The 14,465-nt window shown below is 38.9% G+C and overlaps 1 protein-coding gene and 2 long non-coding RNA genes across 13 annotated transcripts in view; 1 reads left to right on the top strand and 2 right to left on the bottom strand.

Moving 5' to 3' along the window:
- The window catches only part of LOC106096770 (uncharacterized), a 211,578-nt gene that overhangs the window by 140,904 nt on the left and 56,209 nt on the right, over window positions 1-14,465 (bottom strand). The gene's annotated exons all lie outside the window — the stretch shown is intronic.
- Window positions 3,937-8,363, top strand: LOC109201450 (uncharacterized). Of its 9 annotated transcripts, none has more exons than XR_003216821.1 (8): window positions 3,937-3,997; window positions 5,812-6,005; window positions 6,104-6,217; window positions 6,327-6,532; window positions 6,650-6,774; window positions 7,234-7,423; window positions 7,528-7,628; window positions 7,788-8,363. It is a non-coding gene; the product is annotated as an uncharacterized LOC109201450 (long non-coding RNA). The 9 variants fall into 9 exon arrangements; XR_003216826.1 differs by adding an exon at window positions 4,735-4,795 and having other exon boundaries at window positions 3,966-3,997; window positions 7,234-7,628; XR_003216833.1 differs by having other exon boundaries at window positions 7,260-7,628.
- Window positions 10,196-14,210, bottom strand: LOC109201455 (uncharacterized). 3 transcript variants are annotated; one of them, XR_002061500.2, is made up of 3 exons: window positions 13,719-14,210; window positions 11,969-12,126; window positions 10,196-10,929 (listed from the first exon to the last, which is right to left on the bottom strand). It is a non-coding gene; the product is annotated as an uncharacterized LOC109201455 (long non-coding RNA). The 3 variants fall into 3 exon arrangements; XR_002061501.2 differs by having other exon boundaries at window positions 10,196-10,926; XR_002061502.2 differs by having other exon boundaries at window positions 13,726-14,210.

Below are 14,465 nucleotides of genomic sequence, written 5' to 3'. Positions count from 1 at the left end.
AATTGTTTTGTAGTTTATTGCACTTTTTTGCAATTTATGTAATTACTATGCACTTAATACATACATATTATTAAAATTTGGGCTATAATGGTTGTATTGATGTATATCAACTTGAAATGCTCCCAATAATGGCACTACAGCATGTAGAAATATATTATAAGCTCTGGCAGACTTGGTTCTATGGTAGGTCTTAAAGGGTTAATGCTGATGTTTATCTGGGGTTTATCAGTCTTTCTTTGAGCACATTCACACGGAAGGTGTTGCAATGGGAGCATCAAACCAATCAAAAACATAGAGAAGTGTACTGCTAGGACAGCAGTTATTTTACAGAGAAACATAAAACTACAAGTTCATAGGGAAATGAATATCAAGATGTCAACTACATGATATAGATTTAAAGCATAGCTGTGTGAGTGGTTGAGGAAAATTACTTTGAATGTGCTTTAAGATCATTTTCATAAAAACTTTAATAACATAATATAATCTATCATATTCTTTAACCATTTTCACTTTGTTTGTAGTAAAAACAGTCTCTTACTTTGTGCCTAAGGTTCGACGTTCACTACTGAAGACTGGAGAATAATCTGTGTACTTGGCCATGGAGCTGGATCGTGAGAACTCTGCTCTGTCTAACCACAAACCACTAATCTGTGGCATGCTGAAAGAGATACAAGGAACACTGACTATGAGTAAAGCAGTAAATAACATCAGAAATATATTCATGGAAACCCATAACTTGCAGGACCGGAAATACAGTACACTGACACACACACACACACACACACACACACACACACACACACTGTTTTAAACCCAGCTGACCCTGTACCTCATCAATTAATAGATACTTTTACTCTCTTACAGAGAGACAGACAACTCAGCACACGATGGAAAATGTCATTCTGACCATAAACCAAACATTTATTTTCATCAATCATTTTTTTCTTTATAGCGCCACTATTTCTTTGTTCCACATTTAAAAGCATTAATATGATTTTTTCCAGTAAGAAACATTTTTTTTTTATTCTGACACCTCATAAATGCTCAGTAACACTCACCTTGTTTTCACTCGTCTGCTTCGTGACTGTTAAAACTGAAAATACAGTACTTTGTTTCCTCCTCACCTCAGCAGGGAAGCTCCTCCCCTCTCTACATTAACACGAATGACTATATACCCAGTGTGAGAACCACAGAGGCAAGTGTAAGACTGATGAAGCAATATTCAATAAATACACACATCACAAACTGTTTGTGCAGGTACCAAAAAAAAGAAAAAGAAAAGAAAAACTTAAACAGTCACTCCTGCTGCAGCGGTTCAACTCAAAACCGATTCATTAAAGTGCTGAAAGACAACAAAATAACCATTTAGCTTAGAACAAACAATACAGATTCTCAAATTTCAACAATATTCGACAAAATAACAGTCACCACAATATCAAAAACACTTGCCCACACAGGAGAGATACCCCACTGGTTTTATCTGAGTGTCCATGAGAAATTTCCAAGTGCTATTTGTCCATAAACAGGGGAAATGATGTGTGCGTGGTTGTAAATTGTAAAGTGTAATTGCATAATGAATTTGGGTGGGGCAGAGAGTTGCGTTTTATGACTCCCTACCAGACCAGTGGGAAGTTTTAATGGAAGCAGATTCTGGCTCGCAGCCCTGATAGCTCGCCATCCTTTTTAATCCCAAAAAAGGGTCAGCTGAACAATTCCATTCTTTTTGGTGTACAACTACATGGCTGTGGCTCACATTAGTTGGCATCTGCAAACGCTCTGTCACCCGGTTTACCTCTGCACATTTGACAGGGTAAAGCTGGGGCAGGCTTAGCTAACAAAGACATGCAATCAGATTGACTGAGTGTAGCCATATGATTAGGGTCATGTAACTAAGGCACGTATTAGTGATGTGTTTAATGGCAGGAAAAGTGTAGAAAATTAAAACAGAAAAGTAAAAACAGACTTTACTCTGGGTTACACAAGAGATATATCTTTGCTTAAATGCCACAAATATGTTTGCATCTTAGGTGACATATTAGGTTCCACTTCCTTCTGTATGCATTGCCAAGAAAACTATCCTCGTGTACTGGAAATCAATTTTATTTTTTTGATCACATTCATCTTGAGAAAATGTATGCCTCTTTAAAAAACCAACTGGATGAATGTGTGTCTCTCTGATCCTCAATGATCAATTAGATTACTCAGTGGGGGTGGTCGGCTGTAGTCTCATTTTCCTGTTTACATTGCAAGTGGAAAGGGGTCGTCTCCTGGGCTGTGAGTGTCTGTCAACTTCCTGAGGGTTGGAGAGCTCTCGTTAATGTTTTGGTGTGCCTGTGCATCTACCTTGGTTGGTGGTGGAGGTGGGTGCTGCCTGACAGTCTTGGGATGTGGGAACTGGGGTGCTTGTGATGACAGGCTCTGGCCTCTGGCTGGGTGGCTGGCCTTGTTTGGGCGGGGCTGGGATCGCTGGTGTCCGGGATCGCCTCACCTTTGGCTGCTCCCTCCTTGTGAAAGTTGGTCTGCAGCTTTCCTCCTCCCCACTCCCTCATACAACACATCACTCTCACATGTAGGGTCTTGAAAGGGAAGATGTGGATCATGTAGGTCATGGTGTGTAAGGACATTCATGTGGCTCCAGGGGGTCGTATGTTGGTTTTGTTGTGGGTTTTTTTCTTTTTTGTTTATTTGTTTTTTGTCTCTTACAGGAGCAGCAGTTGGCGATACATTGTGCATTTCTATGTTTCAATCCACACATTTCTACTCCCAACCACCACCAGTTTTTTAAATTTTCTTGCCTTTCTTGCCTTTGACATCATCATACCACATCTAATGTAATATCTGAAAAAACACAAAAATCGATGACTAAATAAATACATAAAATTTTTCAATGAACAAGAAAAGCCTATAGAGATTCTATATAGCTATATATTCTATACAGCTTTCTTCTATATGGATGAAAGATAAATGTTTTGAAATGACAGCGGGCAGGGATGTGTACTACACGTAGATTGTGAGTAAAAAAATTACATAAAGGTAGGGCGCACTGGCCAGCACAACAGAAATTAGCCCAGCAAGTGGTTAGCGTATGTCATCCTCTATGTGAAAGGGCCTTAGGGTCATGGAGGAGTTGCCACAACCACATCAGGTTGGGAGACAGGACTCTCACATCCCTCACCCCAGGGAAAGTTTTGTAGGTATGTAGGTACAGGTATTGTAACACTTCCTGTTCATGTGATGAGCAGTGAGGCCACAGCCTCACATTCGGTGTGGTGAAACCTCCTACAAGTCAAATCGAAGCATACAGGTGAGATGGCAACAGGCAAAAATCTGACGTGCGCTCACATCTGTAGTTTCCACCAGTATCTGTGAAAGGTCTACAAATCTTATGCAATCCAATTTGTTCTCAACTGCAGTGTCCATGCAACACGTTCTCACTCCCAACTCGTCAAATGTGTGACGCATGGTCAGGCTCCCTCTGCTTCACTTATGGACGCGCAGGGTACCCCCCTCGCGTCGAGAATTGACGTGCAGGGTCCTCCTATTGAATACTATAGCGCTCCCTAATCGTTGTTTATCGACGACAAGAGATTTCCGCGGAAGAGCCTGTTGTTCGTATATTTATATATTTCCGAAATCACATTGTAGTGACGTATACTGAACAGAATATATTATATAATGTAAACAACTACCTGAGAAACAGCAGATACAGCAGCTAAATTAATTATAGGCTATTACTTTTGCATTTATGGAGGGAGAGGTGTATGCTGGGTAATGGCACAGCTAGCGACTGGGTGACTTTATTCACCCGCTTCGGCTGTTATCAGTCCATACAATGGGCGTTATTAGCAGACATCAGTCCCATAGATATGGGCCATCCACCTGCTAGATTGTTCAGAAGGTTGTTATCATCCATCCAGATGGAGGATCACTAACAGGAGCGTGGGAAGACTCCAGAATCCACTCTGGCTGGAATCCGGTGGATACAGCAGTGTTACAGGTAAGACCATTTAAACGGACGGCATTTATAAAATGACTATTAAAAGTCAGCGAGTGTCAATAATGTTAATGTGCTTATGTTAGTAATACAGCGAGTGCTAATATAACAGCTTTAAGATGCATTTGTAGATATTATTACGTGTTTTACCGTCTTTATGGTGCTAGCTTAAAGTTACGGTGTAAACGTTAGCTTATATTGTAGTAAAGCTGTTACTGTTTAAACGATGTTAGCACAGAAATATTAGCTTCTGTCATGACTGATGAAGTTACTAGTTAATAAAGTTTCCAGTAAAGTGATTAATCGCAGCCACAGATTGACAGTAAATATCCCGATTAGCTTCAATGCATCTGTTATAAATATGTGCAAATTTCAGTGCTTCGTTTAAACTGTATGATACTTATACTGACCCAGGGTCAGTGTTAAATACAATCCTAGCTGTGTGAACAAAGCCTGGCTCCTTTAATCCTGCATGACAAACCTCAGGATGCAGGTTATTATGACTCTTTCCTGCTGGCACACCTGCCACACCTGAGAGTCAGCTAGAAACTTACAGTGACGTGGACATCATGCAAAGACTGCCAGACTCTGTAATACTGTAAATGATCAGTGACTCAGGTTAACACTAAACTTTAAACGGTACCTCTGTGTCTCTGTGTGTGCTGAACATCTGGAATCAGATTGAGTCAGGCTGCATCAGCTGAATCTGTTATTTGTAAATATCAATATTTTTTATTCAGGTGTGGGGATAATATGTAAGACTGCAGTGAAGCGATGTACCAGATTAATCCCTGGCCAAAGGTATCGTACTTAAATCAGACTACTGATCCAGCCACATCAGCCTTTTGTGAGGTCTGTTTAAAGTAGACTTAAAATGAACTGCAGGTTCCTGAGAGGTGGACTGTGAGCACAGAAACACATGTTCATACATACAGCTGCAGCAAGCTTACATTAATTTTAAATAGATGTGTTACTCTGATGTCTGTCTCTGTGTTAGTCCTCTGACAGACTGGTACCTGTCCAGGTGTGCTCTACCTATGACTACTGGGACAGGCTCTAATAGAAATTTTCTATTATTCTCATTTAAAGTATTTAAGTGCTTATGCATATGCTTAGTTGTGACACTGTTATAGACTGTTCAGTGAAAGTTTCTAAAACTAGATGAACTTACTTCAGCATCAGCAGTTTGAGAAAACAACTCCCTTTACAGGTGCTGATAAGGCCAAGGGCACAAAACAGCTTAACCATTGATCTGTTAGGTTTCATAGCGAGGCGCGTGAAGTGTGGTATGATCAGTTTGTAACTTCCTCCCTCTTTCTTGGAATGCATAAAGGAGTAGGAGCACGACTTCTGTGGCAGAGCTGACATGACTGTGAACTGTGATGTTTGATGTGTGTTGGCTCTCCTGCGCGCAGTAATAAATAGCTTGATCACAGCAGATTTTATTTACAAAATTCCACAACGCCCCCCCCACCCTCCCACTGTGAACCTGAATTGAATATTCAGAAGACATTTGTTTAAATAGTTCTAGAAATCTGAGCTGTTGGTGTGGTAATAATATTAGAGCTGGCAATCTTTCTTACTGAATCTCTACTGTGAGTCATGTTACCTGAGATTAATTCTATGTTTACCTGACAACCTGGACAAATGTGCTGTGTGAAGAATGTAAATGAAATCAGATCTTAACTGCTTACATTTAAGGAGCCTGGTCATATTTAATTGTAATATGAACCAATGATTTTCTGATTGCTGATTCTAAGAGAGTCTTTGTGGAAATTTGGCTTTTTGTCATTTTAATTCTCTTTTCCGTTTGCCAGAACAGTTCTCCACAGTCGCTGTCCACATGGGTCAGTGGGACCAAGAAGCACTCTGCTAATGTGAGACTCTGACCAGCAACATCCAGCAAGACCCAGACAGCGTTTTCTATCTCCCAGCTGGTGTTTTTTGTTTGTCTGTGACTGGAGAGTCAGATTTTTGTTGAGGCTGGAGGAACAGCCTCACACTTGCAGAGGTAAGTCAGTTTGCAGAGATCCCTCCCACCCTGGCTTTTATGTGGCAGATTTCTTATCTGAAACAGTAATATTTCAGTGACTGCTGCTTATACCACAGGTTAATACACGCTACTGATCCCTGATGGGAGAATCATCACCTCTGCCAACAAAGAAGCCTGGTGGATATTTGTTTGCAGTCTGATGATGGGACATCATGCTCTGCATCTTCAAAGTTTGTCTCTTGATTATTATTCATACACAGTAATGTGAAGTATGCTCATATCTGAGTCTGAATGTTGGATGTTGTGTATCTCGTGTTCTCTGGGCTTTGTTGTCCTCAGTCTTTTTGCAGGATCAGAAAACAAAACCAGGAGGCCTGTAAATGTTTCTTCTCCAATTGGATGATGATAAGACTGTGACACGGGATGCCACCTTTAGTCTTGTGATGAAGCAAAGCTCAGGAAGAAGTGTGATTAAATGGTACCCACATGTGTGCTGCTGAGAAGGATGTACAGGGGCACCTGCAGCCAAATCCAAGCCTCCTCAGGTTAGTTGTAGTTGCAGAATGCTATAGGACTGAGACAGCTGAGGCATCAAATGTTTGATTAAACGGATGAAAAAGAGAAGTTTCTTCCCTGTAATTATCGCTTTTTAAAATCTGTAGCAACTTCAGGTCTGTCAGCGTGCTGAGGTCACAGAAACAAGAAAAGCAGCTTCAGACTTCAGAGTGTTGTTTACAGTTTTCTGTCATCATGATCTCCCCTGAAGTTTATCACTATTATACAAGCAGTAAGTCCACAATACTGTAATGATAATTCTGACTTTGGTCACGGTTGCATAATATTTTAATAATATACAATTATTTTTTGTAATTCATATTTTTTCTGTTAATCAAAAATTTACTTTGTGAAATTTGTATTTGAGAATGAAGAATGTGACAATATATTATTGTTCAATATTTAATTTCTTTCAGTTGCAATTGTTAAATCAAAAATAAATAAAAATATATTCTAATTTAGCAAACTAATTTATCAAAAATATATATACATATATCTGTATTAGTTTTTATACATTAATTTGACACCTGTATTGAAAATACCATATTGTATTCATACAGAATCAGTTTGGTATCATTGTTTGTCTGATTGCTGAAACTAAGAGCTAGTTTTGATCTAAAGTATCCAAAGTTGAGCTCTAATGTTTCTTCACCCTTGTGTGTGTGATATGTGATTTCCTACATGCTGACAGAGCAGAGCGGCAGTTTGTGCTCACAGATGGTGACGGTGTGGAGAGACGGTGGTGTTTCCTCAGAAGAACTAGCAGAGTCACAAAGGGCACGAGTCCTTCTCACCACCTTGACTTGTTGATCAGTGGATACACTTGTCTCCCCTTTAAAGGAGATACTCTTAGAGAGAGACGAATCGAGTCATCCTTAAATGTTAGTGCTTTCAAATACACAAACATTTTTAAAGGACAAAAACGAACATCCAACTTTGACTGTAATACAATTAAATCTTTGCATGTGTGTTTTCAAACTCTCAGATGGGCAGGATATCACTATTGGACTGTCTAACCTGCAGGAGCAGCACTGAATAACCACCACACATGATCAGTTCCTGCAACATTCAGCAGCTCTGCTTTTGGTAAGTAGAGTTACCTAACTACAGTAACTATAAACACATGCCATCCATTTCTAACAGCCTGGTTACTTCCTGTCAGTTATTTTAGAAACCATGTGGTCACCTGACCTAACACTGTTTCTTCTTCTTCCCCTTAATGTTGACGTGTCAAATGTCTAACAGCTGGAGAGGAAACTACACCAGTGTACTGGGATGTTTCACCAACACGTGCCAGACGCTGTTCCTTCATGGTGACATCACCAGAGACGGCCCCGCCCACCTCATGACCTCGCCATTGATCATGATGATTTTAATGATGACAGCGAGCGGAACTAAGACTGTAAAAATCAGAATGTTTAGATGCTTTCTAATTATTAATGAATACTGAGAGCCTCTTTCTGTTTTGTCTGTTTGTTTGTTTTTACCTCATTTGTTACTAACAAAGTTCACCAAACTCCCACAGTTTACATTCTGTATGTTTCCATCTTTACCAGCCACACTCTTAACTGCAATTAAGAAAACAAACCGTAGAAATCGTCGTTTTTCTCTTTTGTAATTGATGATAATTCAGTGAATATACTGCGCTGCTTCCTTTAATTGCGTCTCACATTGCTTTAAGTTTTTCCAGTGTCCAGTTATTTTTTACTGTTGTTTGAATTCTCTGCATGTTTGACCCTGTAGACTGTTTGATGAACTGCTTGTCTTCCTGTTTGTAACCGCCGCCTGTTTTTGACTAAAGATTTGGATTTCTGACTGTAACACAGCCTCTGCGTGTCCTCCCTTTGTGTCCTCTTCCTCTGTGAATGTGTTGCATGTGTCACAGATTCATTTATTAACAGCTTTCCCACAGTGAGTTGCATCAGCATTCATTCACAGCACATTTCAGAAGGATTCAGATTAATACAGTGATCTTATAGTCAGAATTATCCTGACAGAGGGCCACTGTAAATTATCTTTCATCAGGTCAATTTTAAAGCTCAGTATTTCAAAGCAGGCGTTATGAAGAATCATATTGGCATTAGGACTGTAACAATATGTACTAACAAAGTCAAAGTTTTTAATTATGCTAGAATATTGGAAGACAATCAACTTTTAGTGTTTTCTGCATATTAATTATACTGAAATAGAGATGGTGACCATAACTGTACAGAAGCACTAAACAACTGACAATCTAACAGACATTATTGGCCTGAGCCGTCATGCACAGTGAGTCTGATCCTGTGCTGTGAGAGTCTGACAAGCATGTTTCTGGTCAGTTTGGAAGAAATAACATCACAATGTTGATCTTTTTTTAATATTCCTTCTCTTTTACAACATAAACTGTGATCAAAGCTACTTATGTTCACAGCATGTAATAATAGTGACAGTCCAGGGCATTGTGGTCTGTTGAGCTAGGGTTAGGGTTAGCAATTCAGACATATGTAATCAATCTCTTGCTGGATATAACAAACACCTAGGAATTCATATTATAATTTGATTTTCATGAAATATTCATATTCAGTATCAGTCATTTTATATTATAACCACGTATCCACCCAGGCTCATGGTGGGGCAGGGCTCTGTCCTGGGATGCTTGAGTGAAAGGTAATGTACACCCTGACCAGGTATCCAGTCTGTCACAGTTGTTTTCAATATTTGGTTCTAAAATATGAGTGAAAACAAAAATCCAACTAGGATTCTTGCGTATGACGAATGAAGTCTGTCTTTGACTGTATTGTCCAGCTGATCCATCAAACCCCCAGCAGGTGAACCTTATCATGACACAACACAGTAACAATGTAAAAAATTAAACAGCAACAGTCTAAATGTAAAGTGCATTCTAAACTCCTCTTCAATAAATTATATGGATGTGCAGTGAGTCATTCAGGACTGTAAAACGTGAACTACACAACCCAGAGTCTTCATCATTAAATCTCTGGTTGCTTCATTTTTCTATCCTATATCAGATACTTTAAAGGTTTTAGTAAAGTTGCATTCTCATGGTGAGGCAAAGTGTTTTATGTGTGTGTGCGTGTGTGTCATGAACGGCTGTAAAAGCCCTTTAATTAAAGAACAAAGCGGGTTTGAGTTCGAGTTACGGCAGACTGTCGCTACTTCTAAATGGAACGCAGCCTTCCTACGGCGGACAGCTAATAACAGGAATCGGACGCGCGGTCCACCCTAGTCCACAGCAACCACCATAGCAACAGCCTAGCATGTCTTTAAAAACATATTCTGTCTTCATAACTATCAAAAACGTGAAATGATTTGCAAAGCATGAAAGTGTTACAGCTGCAGAGAGCTGTGGCGGTATCTTTGGAAGCTGTTTGCACAGCTAATAATATACGATGTAACCATGGAGACAGTCAGTCACGTGAGCTAGCGGTGCACGTTTACTACAGTGAATAAGGTGATTGTGTGCACAGCGTCCACACGCTGCACAGGGTAAAGACATTACTTCAGTATTGTTTTCTATTTATATATATTTGCCTTCTGCTGACCATCACCTCAGGTTCACCATCACAGTTTCAGCATACAAATGTACACTGTTAAATATGAACACATTCAAAAAAAATCATGTCTCAGAAATAACCACAGCTGTTCATGTTTGTCATTAAAGTTTTATTTGTAAGAAAATTGTGAACTTCATATTGTGTATCAAGTCAAAGAACATTTGACAAGTCTGAGTCATTCCTTTGCCCTATGAGAGCTGGAATAAATATATATCCTGACAGTTACAGTTGAAACAGTAGAGACAGGTAGAAATGGGATCAGATTAATCTTTGCTTAGTCAGACACGTCCTGTGTTGGCCTTAACCCAAATTTCCCTCGGGGTCAACCTTCAGGATCAATAAAGTTTTATTGAATTGAATTGAATCATATTAAAAAACAAACAATAGCACGAGTTTGCATCCATTTCCAAATTGTAGTCAAGCAGCCCAGTCTCATAAATAGGTAACAGAAATGTCTCTAATGTAGACGTGTACAGTCTAGTGTAAGCATTAAAAGACCATAAAGGAAACACTAACATTTATGTGAAACTAATTGTAATAAAAAATGAACAGGTGATTTACAGATTTATAAGAAAGAATCTGAAAATAACACTTTTTTGGTCTAAGTGGTGAAAGTAGAAAACAGAACTGATGTTCAAGAACAAACCGTAGCTGCACTGATATTACACATCTCCATTGTTGTGGTGAACAGACATGTTGCTTTTAAAACCACATGCAGTGTGTGACCATGACTGTCCACTGAGACCATGAATGCCACTTCGCTGAAGTCTTCTTCTTCTTCTTCTTCTTGCCATCAGAATGGAAGCAGACAGAGCACGAGCTGCTTTGATCTACTGAAAGGAAAAAGCAGAACATCTGAGCTGAAACCATTAAGATAGAAACAATCGTTCAATGCAGTCTCTCACGTAGCTTAGCCTGCTGCAACTGTTGATACAAGCTCAGTACAGTTAACAGTGTCGGGCAACTCCAGTGTGGGAACTAGTGGCTTTAGGTTTGTAGTCATTTAACTTTCATCCATTCATTCATTTAATTCAGGAGGAAGAAATGTCAGGTTGGTGCAGGCTGGCATTTGCTCCCATGCTGTCTTTAACTAAATGACTTGGTTCACTTTATGGCTGGGCTGTATGTGGGGTTATATCATGTTAATTGGGCAGGAGTACCCGTCCCCTGTTAGGCTTAGAAAGTTTCTCCATAAGCAGAGCTTCTAACTCTTATAGCTTTTAGCACATCTGTAGCTGTGCAGGCTGACAGGTTTTTGGTGGCTCTTTTTACCCCACACTGGTTGTGAGTGTGTAAATAGCCCCACTAGTTCTTTTGGGATGCAGTTAACTTGGGAGAAAGGGTTGGGTCTGCCATGACTAGATGAATAACAATTATCTGCGATACATAAATTTCATAATGCATGCAGATATCTCTATCAATTAAACCTGGCCTGAGTGCTGCCATTTTTTACATTCAGTTATTTCTCTTAGAAACGTTGGATCTAAATAATGAATGTGTTACAGTTAAAGTGACACTGGTCAGTGTAAATGGCTCATTGGGACAAAGAAACCTTTAAATTAAATACCATCACCTGATATCAAGTGTCAAACAATATCAAAGCTGTAAAAGCTGTTTACAGTCAGAATTTATAAAAACTATGATTGTATATAAATTCAAACAAGTGAGCTTTTCTCTTCGTGCTGAATATCAACACTGTGACTTCTTAGACTGTAAGATAGAATTTACTAAATGGTTGATATACATGAAAAATATGTCCATAATCACAAATGACCATGAGAGCCAGTAGAATTAATTCAACTGGACACTCAAAAGACGTCCTTAAATGCTCTTTAAGTGGCAGAACAAACAAACAAACAGTTAATCGCTTACTTGAGATGAAATCTGCTCAGCTACTTTGAAAACAGCTTCTAACTGGTTCCTCCTTTAACAGGATGACTGCTCAGGGGTAAGGCCATCATGCAGTCCAGCAACCTTTATGGTTCTGCTTTGATTCACCAGGAACTATTAGGGAAACCTTTCAGCGCCTCCTGTGAAAGACACAGGCATAAACACAAACATTTATGAGTATTTAAATTCTAAATCTGACTTTTTGAAGATGGCATGGGAGGAAGAGCTTGGTTTGCTGATTGGAGATGAGGTGTGGGAGAGGAGTCTGTGTATGATCCATTCTTGCTCTATAAATGCAAGGCATCAGTTAATTCAATTTAAAGTGCTTCACAGACTTCATTATTCAAAAACTAAACTGCACAGGATTTTTCCTTCTATCAGTTCGATATGCGATCGTTGTAAACTTGGAGAAGGCTCTCTTACTCATTTGTTTTGGACTTGTCCCAAATTGTATAACTATTGGTTGAATATTTTTAACTGTTTTTCTGATATCTATAATTGCACATTAGAGCCGGACCCAATAATTGCATTGTTTGGATCTTCCTCTTCCCTTTTACACCTTAGCTCTGCTGCACAAACCACAGTTTTGTTCGGAATGGTAATTGCTAAAAAAATTATTTTGACTCTTTGGAAGACGGATATTGTACCTCAATTTAAAATGTGGCTCACAGAACTGACTGCTCTACTACATATGGAGAGAATTAGGTATATATTAGCAGACAAACTTAGTAATTTCTTTGATGTGTGGCAACCATTTTTAGATCATGTATTAAAACAAAGTCCTGTTTGATCGATCACCAATAACTTAGCCTACCACCTTAGCGTTTTATTTTTGTTTATTGCCAGTGTTGAAGCAATATTTTCGTTGTTGCAGTGTAAACTTTTGTCTTATTTGTGTGTTTTAGCCCTTGCTGTTGTGTTGTCTGTTGTTTTTTCGTTTGTTTTGCTTGTTTGTTTTTTCTTATATCAAAAAATCTCAATAAATATATATATTAAAAAAAAAAACACAAACATTTATTAACATGTTCCACAGTCTTCCAGTTTGATTTTCTCATCCTGTGGACAACAACATACAGAGATGCAGGTTTATGTTAACTTTTGTAAGGTTTCTTTACTGAACATATCCAGCTGCAGCTCCACTGTGATCCTGAACTGGATAAGCACTTAAGAAAATGTGTCAATAAATGGACAAACATCAGCTTACTATATTTATCCAAACAGACTGGACCAATAATGCTTCACTGAGTTAGAGACTTTAACAGACTCTTCTATGTAAGAATGTAGGTCCATCAGCACGAGACAAACTTGACAACAAAGGTTTTTCAGACTACATGTAGCTGTCCTCTATGTCAGCTCACACATTTACATTCATGTCACACTTATTTCTGCTTTCTCATTTTTATCATTATTACTTACATTTTGATTGGATACCTTGAGTTTGTAAAAGATCAGATTACATAATTGGGATACAATTCAATAAAATTCATGTATCCAATTCAGGGTTGCGGGAGGATGAAGCCTATCCCAGCTGATACAGGACAAAGACAGGCTGCTAGTTATCGCAGGGCTAAGACAATACGTGTGACAGAAAATCCACTTAGATGTTTGATAGTTCTAATAATAATCATAATTATGACTATTAATTGAAATATTATTTAAAGGTTTCTCTATAAATACATTTGAATTTTTTATAACCCCTAGAATATAAACCTGAGCTGTTTCAGATTCTGACCTCTGACCTCAGTGACAGGCTGTGTCCTCACTGCAGCTCCCTCTTGGAAGTACGTCTGCTTCTTGTCTTCCCCCAGTGATGACCGCCTGCCCTTAATATCACGTACTGTACCTGAGGAACAAAACAGGACAAACACTTGCCTTCATTTAAGAAGTACATTCATACAGAGATAATCTATGGAAACACACTAGTTCACCCTTTGGGAGGAATCAGTTCCTGTGAAACATTTCTGTAAATCAACATCGTGGAGAATGAAATGAGTTCTTCAGGTGACTCAGCAGATCCACACTGACAAATGAAACTTCTGTGGAAGAAGAATCCGGATTTTTTTGATTTCCAATCAGGTTAAACTATTAAGGATGAAGTAGGAGTCCTCATCTTTGCTCTTCTGAAATCTTTGTTAAACAACAACAAACATAAATTAGTAACAAAAATACAGCTGAGTAGAGGCTTTACAAATCACCAGCAGCCATAAATTAATTAATTAATAAATAAATGTAAATTTTAATCGTCAAATGTTTCTGAGCCGTCTTCAACCTGCTTTTAACACATTAAAGTCCCACAGTCAATGCAGCCTGACTCAATCCTAAATGTTCAGCACACACAGAGACACAGAGGTACTGTTTAAAGTTTAGTGTTAACCTGAGTCACTGATCATTTACAGTATTACAGAGTCTGGCAGTCTTTGCATGATGTCCACGTCACTGTAAGTTTCTAGCTGACTCTCAGGTGTGACAGGTGTGCCAG

Source organism: Oreochromis niloticus, linkage group LG3 (genome assembly GCF_001858045.2).
Source record: "Oreochromis niloticus isolate F11D_XX linkage group LG3, O_niloticus_UMD_NMBU, whole genome shotgun sequence".
Taxonomy (NCBI): domain Eukaryota; kingdom Metazoa; phylum Chordata; class Actinopteri; order Cichliformes; family Cichlidae; genus Oreochromis; species Oreochromis niloticus.
This window is presented reverse-complemented; position numbering and strand designations above follow the sequence as displayed.